The following is a 16,857-nucleotide window of genomic DNA, read 5'->3' on the forward strand; positions in this document are numbered from 1 at the left end:
TGGCACAGCTGTAGTAGCACAAAAACAAAGGGTGACGGTCATGGGTGTCCACAGAAAATTTTCCAGAGGGGGCAGAACTTGGAGACAAATAATTACATTAATAAATTTTTATTTAATTAAACAAGCAGATTATAGAATACAGTATTGCATCAATACAAAAACACATACATAATGTATATAAATTTACAATATAAAGGAAACAAGTGTGTATATATATATATATAAATAAATAATTTCAATAATCACGTATCGTATAAGAATTGAATTCTCCGTCTATCGCTTGCAAACCTATTGATAACATTTTCAATAAATTTCTTCTTTACCGCTTCCTCCTCTAGTTTCTTCCTGTGCACACTAATCATACATAAACCTGATAAGCGAGTTTCTGAGATAGTGGACACCTTAACCATGTTTTCCCACGTCTCAAGGTGCTGAAACTTCTTTCAATGGTACAGGTCGTAACAGGTAATGTCATACCAATAGTTATTGCCGAATTAATAGAAGGGAAATAGTCACAATGTTCCAAAACTTCTGGTAAAGTTTGGGGAATATCAGTCAATGAACCAAAACAGGAGCAAGTGTTCTACTGCTGAAATAGATGAAACACGTGTTCTATGGTTACCCCGTCGAGGGCCGAAACTGACAAACCAGTAATAAAATTTTAAGGCAGACAAAGCGTCCCATGGTCAAGGGTGTAAGGTTACATATCTCAATCGCCTTTACGATTATAATTTGTGGAATTTTTTACTCGATCCCAGGGGGGCAAGTGCCCCATTTGCCCCCCCCCCCTCTGTGGACGCCCATGGTGACAGTGTTATTGAATTCCAGAATGCAGAGAATATTGTGCCTACTGAGATTTGTTGATATTAAGAACATTTATTGCACCATGACGTATGTGAGCACAGTCAGGCAGTGTATCAGTAATAATGGTGGTGGTTTGAAGGATATGCCAATGTCAGGCCATTTTTGCACTGCAGAAGTGGTGGAAAATGAGGGGGAAAAATAAATCAGATCAAGTGAATCGTTAAGGCAAATACATTAAGACCTGAGAAATATGTACAAGAGTGGAAATAGGCTTTAATGCATTGAAAACAATTCTGGATGATCTGGGATATAGGAAATTGTGTGCCAGAGGTTCTACAAATGATAAAGCCAGATCACAAGGAGTAGAGAATGTATGCCTGTGACAATCATATTGAGTGGTATAAGATCATTGATGATTTCCTGACAGAACTGTCACCAAAGGCGAGACCAGGGTATGCCACTATGGACCAGAGCCAAAGCAGCAACAACAGGAAGAAATTCAATGCTCAGCCATCCATTGGAAAAATAATTCTATTCTTTTGAGACAAGAGAGAAGGACAATGAAATTTAGGTGCAAAGGTATAAATGGGTATGGTAATAGGAGATAGTCTTAGTAGTATTTTTACAAAATTTCAGTCATATAATTTATTCTGTTTCTTTTGGCAGGTGTATTCTGAAGCATGCTGACAATCAAGCCAAAAATTAATTTGAGCAGCAAGTGGTTACAAAATTCCTAACAAAAGAAAATATGGAATTACCTCAAATTGTTTAGCATTTGAACAATGTATATGGTGAATCTACTCCATCAGAGCAAACAATCTGGAGGTGCTTTATTGAATTGCTAAGACAGCAGTGAAGACAACTTGATGGGTGGCTAAATACAGCCCAAATTGAGGAAATGGTAACAAGGTGCATAAAATTATGGAAGACTAAAATGAACATTGAACAGATAGCTAATAAAGTAAAGATTAGCCCTGGGTCAGTACATGGCATCCTACATAAGCAGCTATGCATGACAAAGGTGTCTTGCTGATGGATTCCAAGAATGCTGAGTGACAATCACAAAGATGCAAAAGTAAAAACTGCCAAGTCTTTTTTTGGATATTGCCACTCCAAATGAAGAGTTTTTGCCCAAATTGATACTGCTGACAAACATTGGGTTCACTACTTTTATTCAGAATCTAAAGTTGCCACCTCACAGTGGAAATTCACTGAGTCATCCACACACTCCAAAAAAATTCAAAGTGCACGCCTCAGCCGAGAAGGTTCTATTAACAGTCTTCTGGAATTGTTTGGGAGTACTGCTCACTGATTTCCTCAAAAAAGGTAAAACAAATCTGTAGGTACTATAGATCTATTAACCAAATTACAAGAAAACATTAAGCCACAGCAATGAGGAATCCTGTTGCTTTATCACAACACCTCACAGATGTGAACAAGTGGCCAAAATGGGCACTTGTTTGAATCTTTCTGCATTCACCTTATTCACTTAATATGGCCCCATCTGACTTACTTGTTTGGAAAACTGAAAGCATCTTTGTGGATGAACATCTGAAACAGGCAGTGACTGAGTGGTTTGATGAGCAAAACAGACTTCTACAAGAAGGGGATTTAAGTTGAAACAGATGAGAAAAATGCATAACTGTGGTAGTGACTAATGTCTTAACATGCCATTCGAATTTTGCGAGTCTGGGATTACAGGAACTATGTTTTACAAAACTTTTTGAATGCCTCTCATACCAGCATCCTGACTAGGGAGAACACTGCAGGTAGACCGTTCTGCCACATCTCCCACACAGTCCCAACATTCGAATTTTGCAAGTCTGGGATTACAGGAACTACGTTTTACAAAACTTTTTGAATGCCCCTCATACCAGCATCCTGACTAGGGAGTTGTTGTTATTTGGTTTTTTAGGAGCATTAGCAACTAAGGCCATATTGCTCCGGAGATATGCGGTGGTCATTTCCTGACCTTTCCACATCCTCCGTATTTGGTGGTCACGGGCTCGAACCCCGGTCTAATCAAGAAGCGTGTGCTACGCGCTGCTGCTCCTGCCCACAGAGGCGCCTCTGACTAGGGAGACCACTGCAGGTAGACCTTTCTGCCACATCAACCATACAGTCCCAACATTCTGCCTTCAGACTTGTTTGCCCCTTTGAAAGATTTGTATGGAAAAATTTTTCAAAACAATGCTGTCACATTTGATCCCTTAGTTTCAGAGCAGCCTTATATTTAGAAGGTTGGAAAACTTAAGCTAATATAACTTAAGTAGCTTAAGATAATAAGTTACTATGTTAAGCTAATAATATTTGGATATCTTGTTTTATTATATACGTAAATATTCAATGGCCAATAAGACTTTTCTGTTATAAAGTTATTTAAAAGATGACCATTTGCTTCGACAATAAAATCTAAAAAAGTACATTTCTTCTACTTCTTGATGTCAGTATAAATTTGTAACCACAGTAAGAGTCCTTAAGAGAGAGCATGCCCGCCCTGAACATATGAAAGTATTTGTATAGCAACACTAACATTTGAGAATCCAGATTAACCTTTCATCACTAGTACCCTCAATTTCATCAAGGATAGTTGCATAGTATGTGAAATTCCCTTTATTTTAATTATAAAAAATTAATTTTCATCCTTTTTTTCTTACCTAATTTAAAATGGTATCTATTATATTTACTAAACCCAATTATGATTATAATTAGGTTACTATTATACTACTATTTATAAACTTGTAATACACTTAGGTAAATTAAATTTACTAAATTATGAATTTACATTATAAATAATCATAATTAAAACTTAATGATTTACTAAATTATAAAGCAAACAAAAATAAATGAGTGAAACCAATAAAGGTTTTATTGTAGTATTTTTTAGAATGTAAGGTCATCTATCCCCCAAGATAGAAACCCAAATGCTCGCATAGCACCTGCCAGGTAAAACATGAGCATCTGTATTTTTGTCAGCTCTTTGCATTTAGCCATTGAAATCAAAACATTATGGCAATGTTAGACATTTGTCACAACTAGGAATAGGAGTTGCCTAGAAGAAAAGAAGATGCTTTTGTTCATGTGGCATCTGTTCAAGGCAAAAACAAATTTGTCTTATAAGTCAGTATTTGAAATGAGAACAGAAAATACTGTAAAGCCAGTTAGAGAATATTGGTAGGCATTCAATTTACGAAATAAAAAAAAAATAAAATTTTAAAATGTGATACCTACAGACACCATTTTAGCAATGGAAGGTTAAAGTTGTCTGAACCACAATGATACATTTCTATATGTCTCTGTGGAAATCAGGAAGCAATTTCATTAATGCAATGATTAACAAAAACCTAATTTACTAAGTTTGATGAATCAGGGAAAGTTATTGCTAATGCATGTGTTCTTCAGGGTCACCAGGTATCTGGTTTTGACCCAGACAGGCAGTTTTTGAGCATTCTGTCTGAAAACAAATTGAGAAAATACTGGAAATAAGTGTCCAGTATTTTTCAAATTATGTTTTATTGTATAAATTAGTTAGTTTAATTTTATTTATGCTAACTTTTTATTATGGTTGTTTTCTTGAATTTTTTGAAACCATTATTGCCGTGGAAGTAGAATTGGATTCTTTAATCTCTGGAATTCCTAGCATGGTGATATGAAATTTCATTCCACTTTATTTTAATGAATCTTTGAACTGGTTTGATGTTAAATATGTTTTCTCTAAAAATAAATTAATAAAAATCTGTAAAAATTAAAGTTGAAAATTAATTTGAATAAAGTTTCAATTTAGTTCCATTCAATTTTTAGATTAGCATTTCTTACTGTAATCTAATCCTTTCCAAGGAGCACTTTTTTTTTTTTTTTTTTGCATCAAAACTTTACCCATGTGTGGATAGTATTTTTAAGGAGACTATCTGACAAACTGGAACAGCATTTCACATACACTAGTCCATTCAAAATTCAAGTACAAGTCAATCTTACATACAGTTTTTGGAAACTTACTTTGTACATTTTTACCTTCATTATTATCACTGTATAGGTCAACATTTTGATCTATTGCATATACATGTTTTGAAGATCCTATTTTGACTACCATACTGTAGTAGATTCATGGAAAAGTCCCATAAACTACCAGTGTACCATCTAAGAGACTGGTCTGCAGCTTTTAAGATGACACAATATAAAGCAGCACTAACTACATGCTAAAACAAGTTAAAGAAAAACTTATCAATTTGAAAGCAAGTACTCAGATGCTTAGCTACCATAGTAAACAAAGTGATAGTGGTGGGGACCACCAAGTCCATATCAATCTCACAGATGGCACTTTAGTGGTTAAGGAAGACTTGAACAGATATCCAGACAGAATAAGGCAGCAGAACTGGGGAGAAGTGCCCTGGGGTCAGAACTTTGAAGGGGCCTGTGCAGCATACCAAAATGAAGGAGTGAGAGACAGAAAGAGCTATTGCAGTTATAAGGATAAACAACTAATGTGAAAGTGTATTTCACACTTTAAGTGGTAAAATTTATTATAAGAGTTATGCATCCTTAAATCAACTTGTTACCTTCTATTGTTCCTGTGTTCACCCGTTTTCTCTTTCCATCACAGAAGTTAAACCTCCTAGGAAATTTCAACTACCAGCATAAACAGTAATCCACCATAAAATTATGAGAAAAATACTTTTATTCTCAAGCTTTCAGGAATTTGAGAAATTTTATTCTGGCTTTAATATCACATTTTATTATATTGACATTGTACAAATTATGAATGGATTCTGTCTTCACAAAATATTATTCATTAAGCTAATTATTCAGATGCATTTTCTCGTAGAAACAATGCTATAAATAATCCACAGTGCCTCAAAGTAGCTTGAAATACCTATTTAATCCATAATTAAGCAAAAAGCAGAGTCCATCAAAGCATTCGGGTCTCTGGGATGGGTGTCATTTTGACATCCACCCTAGATTGCCTGAATATTTTGAGCCTACATTTTGGGCCTCCTATCATAGCTGGGGACTAAGGCTGTCCCTCCCCCCACTGCACATTTTCAATGAAAAATATTTGAAAGCAATACTATTGCAGTGAACAAACAAAAAGCCATAAAAATGAAATTACATTTTTTTTTTTGATTTCCTTGAATGTGGTGCACAGGCAGAGGTTTCATCTCAGTCATAAGTTCTTACTGAACCATTTCAAACACTTTAAAGCCATAATTATTATGTTATAATAATACCAAGTTCGTTAGGTCATGTAATTGTTTATTAATCTGGTACAAGATTAATAACCCGTTGATAGACTTCTACATTGCTCAAGAACAATCAAACCTACTGTAATAACATACAGTTGGCACACAGCTACTAACATAACTGTATGCCATCGCTTTGATATCAATATGGGCTATAAAAATGTAGCCCAACTGTAATTCGGCATTCAAAATTACTTTAAAGAATAAATTATTTTAACACTGCAAAAGTACCCCATTCATATTTCATACATTTTGACCATAATAAGGCACCACATCTATTGCATTTTAACCAGCCATGAGAAGTAAACAAACTGCAAAGTTTACATTTCAATCAAAAGTTACCATGCATAACAAACATTTTTTTTTCCTGAGTAACATAAACCATAAAAATCTTGTAGACAATGGATTCATGTTAAGTTAATTCAGAACTAACTACTTTTTAAATTTTTTTTTCCTTAAAAAATAAATCTAAACATAAAATTAATTTTAAAAGTCATTATCCAAGGATTAGCTTAGATTTCCTCAATTTTAAATATCTCAAGTGTAGCAATAGTTGCAGTATTAATTTTACAGAATTTTCAGTAGTAGTAATCAGAGATTAAGGCATTTTTGCAATAAGATTGTTTTATTCTGTTTTCACTTTTGCAGTACAGTAGTTTACACAGCACTTCTCTTCAAATCCTTGGATTCTATATTTTCTATCCTTTAATTATTTTTTCCTGCAAATGAATTTTTAGTGGCTACATACAAAGATTCTTTTCAAGAAGCTACTGTTAGTTTATTTAATAATGTATGCCATTTCCAATTTTAAATAAATTATGTTCGATATAGAATTATGCTCTTTAGCTCATGCAGCAGATGTTTTTGTCCTCTAATTCCTTAGGTGGCTTAAGATAATAAAAAATAAATAACGTAAAATTACTTGTAGTGAAATAACTTCAGTTATTTTTCTTTTACCAACTGATTAAACTTGATTACTTTTATCGGACACCTAAATTAACTTCGTTGGTTTTAAAAAAGTAATTATGCATGTCTGGTTTAAACATATTGTACTGTCTTTAGCAACTAAAATGAATTAAAAGAATAAATTAAAATGAATTAAGTATTACAAATGTGTCGTTAGGCATAACTTCCTTTTGGTGGTGGAAATGACTCCAACCGGAAAATGTGATTAGCCCTAGGGGTCGACTATCCTTTTCCGTCCCCTTCCATCCTGTCATTTTTAAAAGGTGACTCCCCCCCCCCCACTGTCATTTTTAAAGCTTGAATAACTCTGGCTGGCTTCTGTGAACCGATATGCCTTTATTAGTACTAATATTCCAGATTTGTAAATTAGGTTATTTATTTTTATTTTACTTACGCTGTTTTAAATTTTAATGAAACGTAAATTGATTGAAACCAAGTTAAATTTGCATTATTTACGTTTATGCTACACTGCATAAATTTACATTTTTATATGCTTAAACCAATTCAAAAATAACACACATAAACTTACCTAAGAAAATCGCACACCACAACGTGACAACCATGTATCCCTTACTGCTGTTTATAAAATCCATACGATGCAGCGCCATCTGATAAAAATGAGACATTGCTTTGATTGGATTTCGATAATGGCAACTTCAGGTGACCTTTGTCTGAATGACTGATAGCGATCGGAATGTAAAACTGTATGTAATCTTTACCGTGTTTGGGATGCCATGATAGCCGCGATTCATTAAAGGTGAGCACGATACACGAGGCAACAGCCTCAGGGTAGGGGGGGGGGGGGTATTTTTCATGCGGAAAAAAAGATAAAAGAAAGTGATGAGACGACCTGAAGGAATGTCGATTTAAGGTTTCTGTGACATCGAAGTCACAGAAACCTTAAATCGACTATTATGTTTTATGTTGTATAATTGTGTGGTTACATGTTCACGATTGTAAAAGCTGCCAATGTGGAGCATACGAGGCCTCCCCCCTTACCGAGTTAAAAAAAAAAAAAAAAACAATACTGCTGGGTGGGCCACTGCTGAGAACAAAGTTAACATGTCATATCACCATTTTGTATGAGGCTTACTTATCATTAGGGCATATATCTTAGCATTAGCGATTGGAAAAGATTCCAGCATCTGTATTCTCAATTCCGAAGGATAAAAATAAATTTAGAACCAAAAATCTGGTAAAAGCAAAACGCTATTTACAGGACTAGTTTTGATATTGTTTATCCAGATCATCGGCTCAGAGTACCTCTCCCACTTGAACATAGGAAAAACAACGGTACGCGTTTCATGACCCATTAAAGAATGATTAAATATTATTATATTTATGGTTTTATGGTACTAAAAATAAGAAATAAAAATTCATAATAAATAGTAGCAGATACCTTTGTGCGTTCTAACTTTTAAAGCTAAGATTCATTGTTTTACGTAATATGTCAACTGTTTCGTTACTTCAGTGCTTGCTTTAAAACAGAGGCACAACTTCTATGCTTATATTTCCATTGATATCGAAAATAGTTCCCTTAAGTTTTAAACTGAATGTATATCCTATTTCAGCACTCTTCCATTCCCCCCCCCACAATGCCACACACCTATCTTTGGGGCAATCTCCAGCATTACGGTGTTTTAGCATTAACATTAGTAGAATCATATGATGCAAGAAAGCAAGCTTATACAGCATTATCCAAAAAAAAAAAAAAAAAATTCCCATTTCACCCATCTATTCGCTACAAAGGTTTGTCCAGTTCTTCTTTGAATTTATTTAAGCTATCAACTTCCACAACAACAGATGTAAGTTTGTTCCAGCAATCAATTCGCTGGCTAAAGGTAAATTTCCGCACATCTATTCTGCAATTATTTTTCCTCAATTGAGTTTATGCCCCCTGAGGTTCGTAATCTGACCAAGAGGAAGAATCCATCAGCATTGAGCCTACCCAAACCATTCAAGGCCTTATACACCTCAATCAGATCACCTTGCAGGTGCCTAGTCTCCAGACGCTGCAATTTTCAGAACTTTCTTGGTAAGAGCACCCCTTTGTTCTCCTCACCAACCTTCTTGTCCTTGTCTGTACTCGTTCTAGCAACTCTACATCCTTCCTAAAATTAGGCCTCCATACCTGTACACAGTACTCAAGGTGTGGCCTGACCATTGCCTTATACAAAGGGATAATCACCTCCTTATTCCTGATAGAAAAATTCCTGTATATCTTTGACAAGACCCCATGACACTCTGGCAGCTTGTCTACACTGTTCAGAAAACTTTATATCTAACTGCACAATTACCCCCAGGGTCTTTTTTATTCTCCACTACCCTTAGTATAGTACCACACAGTTGGAACATTTCTCTGGTGTTACTGCTACCCATATATATCGCCACTGTTTGTAAGTTACGATTATGCTCTTTTTCTTATTCGCCTGTCGTTTCATTCATTGAATAGTTACGCTACACTTTGTTATCATTTTTAGTATTTCAAACAACGTTTTCCTCCACGTAGAAATTATTTATCGCGGCAAAAGTGATTGCAAACGCATTTTCGTAACAGTATCATGCTGTGCTAGAGCGACATCTGTGGCCAATAAAATCTGCACAAACAAAATTTCGTTCGTGGCTGCCTAGCATTAAAAAAAATAAAAAAGGAAAAAAATAATAATAATAACACAGAGTACTAGAGATCCCAACCCACAAGCTGTACTGGGGCCGCGCCATAATAACGGATAGGACAATCTCGCACAACAGACTGGACATAATCCTTGTGGACAAGAAGGAAAAGGCTACCTATCTGATTGACATAGCGGTACCCAACACTGGCAACCTGCAGAAAACACATGGGAAAAAAATCAGGAAGTACAACAACCTAAGACAGGATATCAAAGAGATGTCGCATATGCAACAAGTAACGACTATCCCGATCATCGTGTCAACCACAGGTATGGTTCCAAAGAGAGACCTATTGCTGCTAGGCAATAGGTCTCTCAGCGAAGATAGTCAGATAGTTCCTCGACCAACAGTAACACCAGATATAACAACAACCACCCTGTGTACTTGGTAGCAATACCCGTCACGAGGTGGAACCCCCAATCAGCGAGAAATAATATAAGAGCAATAATAATAATATTATTACTAGCCACATTGATCTGAGTAATTTATGTTCTTCGCCAGACAAAGAATTGTAACACATTGTACTCGAAACGTTGCAGTTCCTTCATGCATTATTTCGTTGTATGAAAAATGTTTCATTTCATAGCATAGGAAATTGCAGTTGTAATATTCATTCATTCAATATTTAATTATGTTTTGAATTGATTATTTTTTTCCTGCAGTGAAAATATATTTCGGGTGATAGCAACTGTTTTCTGAATCGGCATTTTTGAGATCCACAAGGAAGAGTAATTCTTGACTTGATTTTTATTATCGATCAATCTCAGATAATAAGAATCTTCGTGTAAAGGAACCTTAGCATGCAGCAATCGTAGTGTATTAAAAGTTAAATTACAACCTGTTGCCTACTCTACCTCACTAGACACTAACTTCTAATCTAATGCAACACAGAAGTCTGGAAGATTGAAAATAGTAGATGACTATTTTTAAAGTGATGGTAAGATAAGCCAGAGTTTAGGTGACTTTATATATGTGAAGAATGAAAATTTCAATATTATGACATCATCATCAGAAATCTCGAAAGCAAATTCAAAGTCAGCTTAACAGTTACATATCAAGAATGATCATTATCGAGGCCTATGGGATATCATATGATAGCCAGAGAGGGCTAGTCAAAGTCTCATTTGGTGGATGCAGTTTCTCCAAAACTCAAAAATCTCATGAGAGGGGGAGGGTCTCCAGGCAACCCAGTTACCATAAGGAGTGAAGTTTTTAGCTTTTGATGTATAGAAGTGGACAAAATAATGGAAACGCGCGATATGAAGGTAGTAGTTTCTATAATGATTGAAAGACTGTATTTATTTACATATTAGTGATGTTTGTTTTTTGTACTGTGCAAAACAAAAAAGGATAAAACCTGATGTTTATTATAGGTGACGTAAAAAGGTGCATGAAGAAAATGACCTACCTGTAAATTACAAAGAGGTCAAATTGTCGGTGTACATTTAGCAGGGTCATCTGTAACTGAACCTGCTGATTTGTTCAATGTGCTCAAAGCAACTAAGGCGAACAGTGATAGCAATAGCAAATAGGACGAATTGTGGTAGAAACTCGAAGCTAACTGAAAGAGATCTCCGGACAGGGTTGTTTTATGTTTTCCGGCTATAATCCATTTAAGAACTAATTAGTCCCGAAAACAAAACTACTGCATCAAAAATAACTGCAGATGTCTAACAAAACAGTTTAGCGAGAACTTTATGAAGCTTAAATTTATGACAGAGCTGTTATAGCCAGGCAATGGTGTTAGGAACACAAAAAGTGGACACTTGATGATAGGAAAAGTCATATTTTCAGATGAATCATCATTCATACTTTTTTCCTTCAGCCAGCGGGTGGTTGATTGTTGGAACGAACTTCCATTTGTTGTTGTGGAAATGGGCAGTTTGAATAAATTCGAGAAAGAATAAGACAAACTATTGAAGAGGAAGGACAAGTGATGTTGGAAGTTTTATTTTTTATTTTCTTGGTCGAAGCTTGCTTTCTTGCATCGTTTGCGACAACTAATTGTAATAGAGATACTAATACTAACTGTATCGAAAAAACTAAAAAACTATTTATTAGAATCACCCAGTTGTTAATTCAGCTACCCATGTGTATTTTGTCTGTAAATTGCGCGTGTTCTCTGGCCGATTTGTTTCTTTTGATGGACGAAAAATCCGGGTTCCGGGAGAAAAACCTTGCTATCTACGCCTGAGGTCGGCTAACTTAGCCACGGAGTGAAAAAAGCCCACTAAAGTTCCTCGCGTCATCGACGGGATTCGAACCCGGGCCTTTTCCACCCGGTGTGGGGAGGACAGTGGCGATACCACTGTGCTACACGCGCAGACGGTGTGGAAAGGACAGTGATTATACCAACTGTGCTACCACGAGGGCTAGGCGCGGAAGCGATATAACAATTAATATACATATACGGGGGGTTTCCGAAAAGTAAGGTAACATATTTTTTCTCTCGATGATGTTTAATAATACGAAGTTGAAATTACATACCAAGAAATAAGTGAACATGCACTACTTCTCCACAAAGTCTCCAGTTTTATTGATGCACTTGTCCCAACGATGGATCAGTTTATCAATACCAGTACTGAAGAAGTCCGTGCCCACACGCAGTAACCAACATCGCACCGCCTGATGAACTTCCTCATCTGTGGTGAAATGCTTTCCTGAAAGGTGTTTTTTCAGAGGGTCGAACAAATGGAAGTCTGAAGGCGCTAAGCCTGGGCTTTAGGGGGGGATGTGACAGAGTTTCCCAACGATTACGGCGCAACCACTCACGAGTGGTGTGGGCAGTGTATGGAGTTGCGTTGTCGTGCAACAAAATCACGCCGCTTGTCAGGAGTCCTGGTCGTTTGCGTCGAATGTTGGCTTTCAATTTTTCCAAAGTTGCACAGTAAAGCTGTACATTGATTGTTGCTCCCTTCGGCACGAAATCCACCAACAGAACGACTTGGCCATCCCAGAACACTATGGCCATGATGTCGATCTTCAATGTCAACACGGCCCGCTTAAAATTCATTGCATGAAAAACACGCCTGCTTCTTTGTCATCGCCTTTCCGCCATACACAGCAACCAGTTCACGGTGAACGTCATTTGGTGAAGATCCTTTTGCTTGCGAAATGTGAATAACTTCACGAACGCTTGTTTTGGACTACACTCACACGTTAGCCATCATTTTGTAACTGGAATCTGCTGTGAGGCGACAGTACCGCAACACTGCACTGGCGGTCTTTTTGAACGTCATTAACGGGTTTATCTGTCCACCGCGTTTCATCTCAATCCCTTTCACCATCATTAAGAAAAAAAGAGACCCGAACTCCTCCTTATTGTACCTCGATTTTGACTGGGGAGGTGCCCCAACTTGTGCTAAACCCGAGCTGCAAGAGCGCTCCATCATCTGTGCTGAATTACTGTGCATCTTTAACCGTTTGGGGAGAGAGTTATTTCGGAATAGGTCGTCTGTTCAATGTACGCAGTCTCGGATAGTTTTCTGTGTTTCAGTTTTGCTTTATTCCTAACTAATAGTGTTATTTTAATATCGAATTATTTGTTCTTTGTGTTGGTGATATTAACAAGTAACAAGTGTCAGTCGCTTTGTCTAACAACGTTTGATGTTGGAGCTGAAGTAAGAATATCCCAGTGTGCTGCTAGTAATTTTGGTGTTGTGAATAATTGAATTGAGGTGAGATTATTTTCCTTTCTCGCTGTGCTGGGAGGAAATGTAAATTGCATTAAAGAATATCAAATAGCAATAACGGCAGTATCAAGTTACTGACGACTGATTTGTAGGTAGTGTTTATTGCTAAAGTTGATAAATTAATAGGATCGATCTTCTTGCCTACATTATACACTATACAAAAACACAAAAATAAAAAAAAATAAAAATATGGAGCAAATGGATGAGTGAAATGGGAAGGGTTTTTTTTTTTTTTTTTGGCTGATGCTGTATAAGATTGCTTTATTGTATCATATGCCTCTACTAATGCTAATGCTAACTTGATAATACAACATTTAGAAAATATATCATCAGGTTGCATCTGAAGAAAACCCAGGAATTGAAACTTAAGTGTTCAAACTATGCAAGCATTTATCTGAGTTTAACCAACTTTTATAAAACATATACCCGCACACACTACAAATATTTTGTTGTATGTGCATATTACGTAAATTATAAAACACACAGGATTTGTTCCAGTTTACTCTGTTGTAGAGGGGAGGGATACAACAGTGGGGGCTCCTTCTCCATGTGTGCATACGATTCCATTTTAAATTACCACTCAACCTCGAAACAACACTTCTGTAACGATACGTCATAATATCTGCTAAAGCATGACAATAGTATCTTTCTTGTGAGTAGATCTGGTCATCATATCTTGAAAAATAATGCTTGTATGTGCATTTCCGCATTAGGCTGATATTGATAGGTGGGTATTAAGATCGAGTGCTGTCAGCCTCTCAGCATTCCGGAACAGCTAACAGTTTTCACATGATCAGATAAGAAATTTTTAGTAAAATGGCTGTCAGGGATTTATGGTCCTTTGTTTACTTAATGCGGATAAGAATTTTGGCGCACTATTTACTTAATATTGCTGACTTCAAATAAAGAATGAATTTCCTTATTATTATTGTTATTATTGTAACTAAAGATTATGATACTCGTATTAAAATCTTATTCATAAGCAGCACTTTTTTTTATGTATTGATAAACAGGCACCATTACCACGCAGTTATTACAGGCGTGTGATTCAAATGGAAATTTCTCAAGGACACCAACCTTATAATCGGTCCTGTATGTAACTGCATATAAAAGAGTATAATACAATTTGAGCTATAATCCTCATTATGCATACTACTGTAAATTTGTTTATGTTTGATTTTTGATGATTTGATATCAGGCTGAAGGATTTCTCACTTGGACAATGGCGTATTCTAGTGTCTCCTTTACATCTGAAAATTTTATGAAGGCTTGGGCCATATTGCTTACTATATAATATGTCGATAAATTGCGTGTGTGTGTTCTGTGGTCGATTTGCTGCACATAAAACCTGAGTTTCCGGCAGAAAAAATGTTACCATCGCCTGAGACTGACTAACTTAGCCATGTTGTGAAAAATATCCATAAAAATTCCTCGCCTCATTGATGGAATTCAAAGTTAGATCTTTTCCACTGAGTGTTTGGAGGACACTAATTATACCAATTATGCTACTCATGAGGACACGAAAAGAAAGCAGTTATGCTAATTTGTTTCTTTCAAGGAGTTATATAAATTGCAAAAAAAAAAAAAAAAAATGATGCTCAATACGTTCTACGTTGATATCAATATTTGTAGAAGAATAAGAGAAGTTTATCTCAATATGATACGTAGAACACTTCCGTATGATACTCTCCAGAAATTAAAACGAATAAAAGATTAATGTGAAATGATTACAGTAAAAAATCAATTAAAAACAATACAAAAATTAATTAAAAATTCAAAATGCAATTAATAATTAAATAAAATTAATTTAAAAAAAGTTTAACACAAATTGTGAAAAACGATTTTCTTTCCTGAAGCCGACAGTGCTTTTCGACCGTATGTCGTGATCACAGGAACGAAAATTACGGAGTATGTGAGCTTTAATCTTAAATAGAGAGATTATTTTGTCTCGCGCATGCGCGTGAAAAGCTGCGATTATTTGTCCCTGCCCAAAAGACCACGAATCGGGGATTAGATATTATTATTAGCCATATGGCACAAGGAAGCCTGAGGCTTATGCTGCACCAGCCAAAAAAAAAAAAAAAAATCCCGAGTTACCCTGAGAGAGAGAGAGAGAGAGAGTCAGAATTAGAAAGGAATCAAACAAGAAAGAGAAGAATGATGATATCCAGCTCTAGACCCTGAGTGTGCCAAGCCCATACTCACCAGATCTGAGCCCCTGGGGTTATGGATGGCGAACGTTAATATAATTCTCATGTAATTTAATTTCGACGGTTTCTGCCATTAATAGTCTCGTATAATTACGTAGGACAGTAAGTATTTTGACCTTTATATTGAAATGTATGGTTTTCGTTAACCGCATGAAAGGCTAATTCGTACCCTGAGAAGAACTAAGGACGCGTGCTGTTTTACTCGAATATTCAGCGGAATTTCGTAGATCCTTGGTAAGACGAATCGCAATCACTGCAAGAAATGTTGTATTCTAAGTCATTTATTTGTGTTGCGAAAGAGGAAAGGACTGACTTTCCGTAATGGACTGACCACAATCTTAAATTCAGTATCTTTAAAGATTCTTAAGCTGCTTGTGCCACTGTTCAACGTATGGGACAGAAATAAAGTATTTTTTGTGTTACTATTGTTGATTGGTGTAGTTTTTTGTACCCTATCCTTAGCTTTTACCCTAATTCGGTTTATTGTAGCAAGGGGGGTAACCCCTGTTTACGAATCTGCTGGTTAATATCTGTATTTTTGAGACCAAAGCAGATTCCGTCGTTGGATATTTATAGACAATGAGAATGATTAAAGATAATAGATCTTTTGTAGGTGAACGGATGATAACTGTTATAATGTTGAAGCATAGTTGTGTTTGTTAGTCTTCGATAGATGTTAAATTGGATTTTATTCGCGTCCCGAGTAAACGTGAAATTTAGAAATTTTAATTACTTAGTATCCGTATTTTCCCTTCCCAATGCAAAATTGAGTTTAAGATGAATATTATTAAACGAATGTAAAATGTCTTGAATAGTGCTACTGTCGGTAATAACCAGAACATCGTCTGAATACCTCCCATAATATGTGATACGGGGTAGAAAAGGAGTCAAGTGTATATACGCTCAATCGTTGAGAGATAGACTTCCGATTTAAGGCTCAATCCCATTGCCAAACCAAAAATCTGTTTGCATACTTTGTCTCGAAAGGTGATATTGTTGGCTTCAACTAAAAGTTTACTTAAGTGAAAAATTTCATTAAAAGGAAGCTTCGTATAATTAATCGGTATAGGACTGTAGACTTGGTGATAATGATAATTTATTCTCACTGGATGTAACTTCGTTTTATACGAATGTAAACGTTGGATAGACATTAGATATTCTTTGGGATATGTTAAATAATAACTCTATATCGATTAATTATACGAAGCTTCGTATTGAGTAAATTTTTCACTTAATTAAACTTTTAGTTGAAGCCAACTATATCACCTTTCACTG

General features: G+C 35.9%; 1 protein-coding gene across 1 annotated transcript in view; it reads right to left on the reverse strand.

Moving 5' to 3' along the window:
• The window catches only part of LOC150084169 (folate receptor gamma-like), a 35,831-nt gene extending 28,243 nt beyond the window's left edge, over nt 1-7,588 (reverse strand). Inside the window, exon 1 of the mRNA XM_090375078.1 lies at nt 7,537-7,588. The gene's annotated coding sequence lies outside the window, so the exon portion shown is untranslated. The remainder of the gene's footprint in view (nt 1-7,536) is intronic.
• Between the last annotated feature and the right edge of the window lie 9,269 nt (nt 7,589-16,857).

Source organism: Mastigoproctus giganteus, chromosome 6 (assembly GCF_048544385.1).
Source record: "Mastigoproctus giganteus isolate SK-2022 chromosome 6, ASM4854438v1, whole genome shotgun sequence".
In the NCBI taxonomy this organism is placed as follows: domain Eukaryota; kingdom Metazoa; phylum Arthropoda; class Arachnida; order Uropygi; family Thelyphonidae; genus Mastigoproctus; species Mastigoproctus giganteus.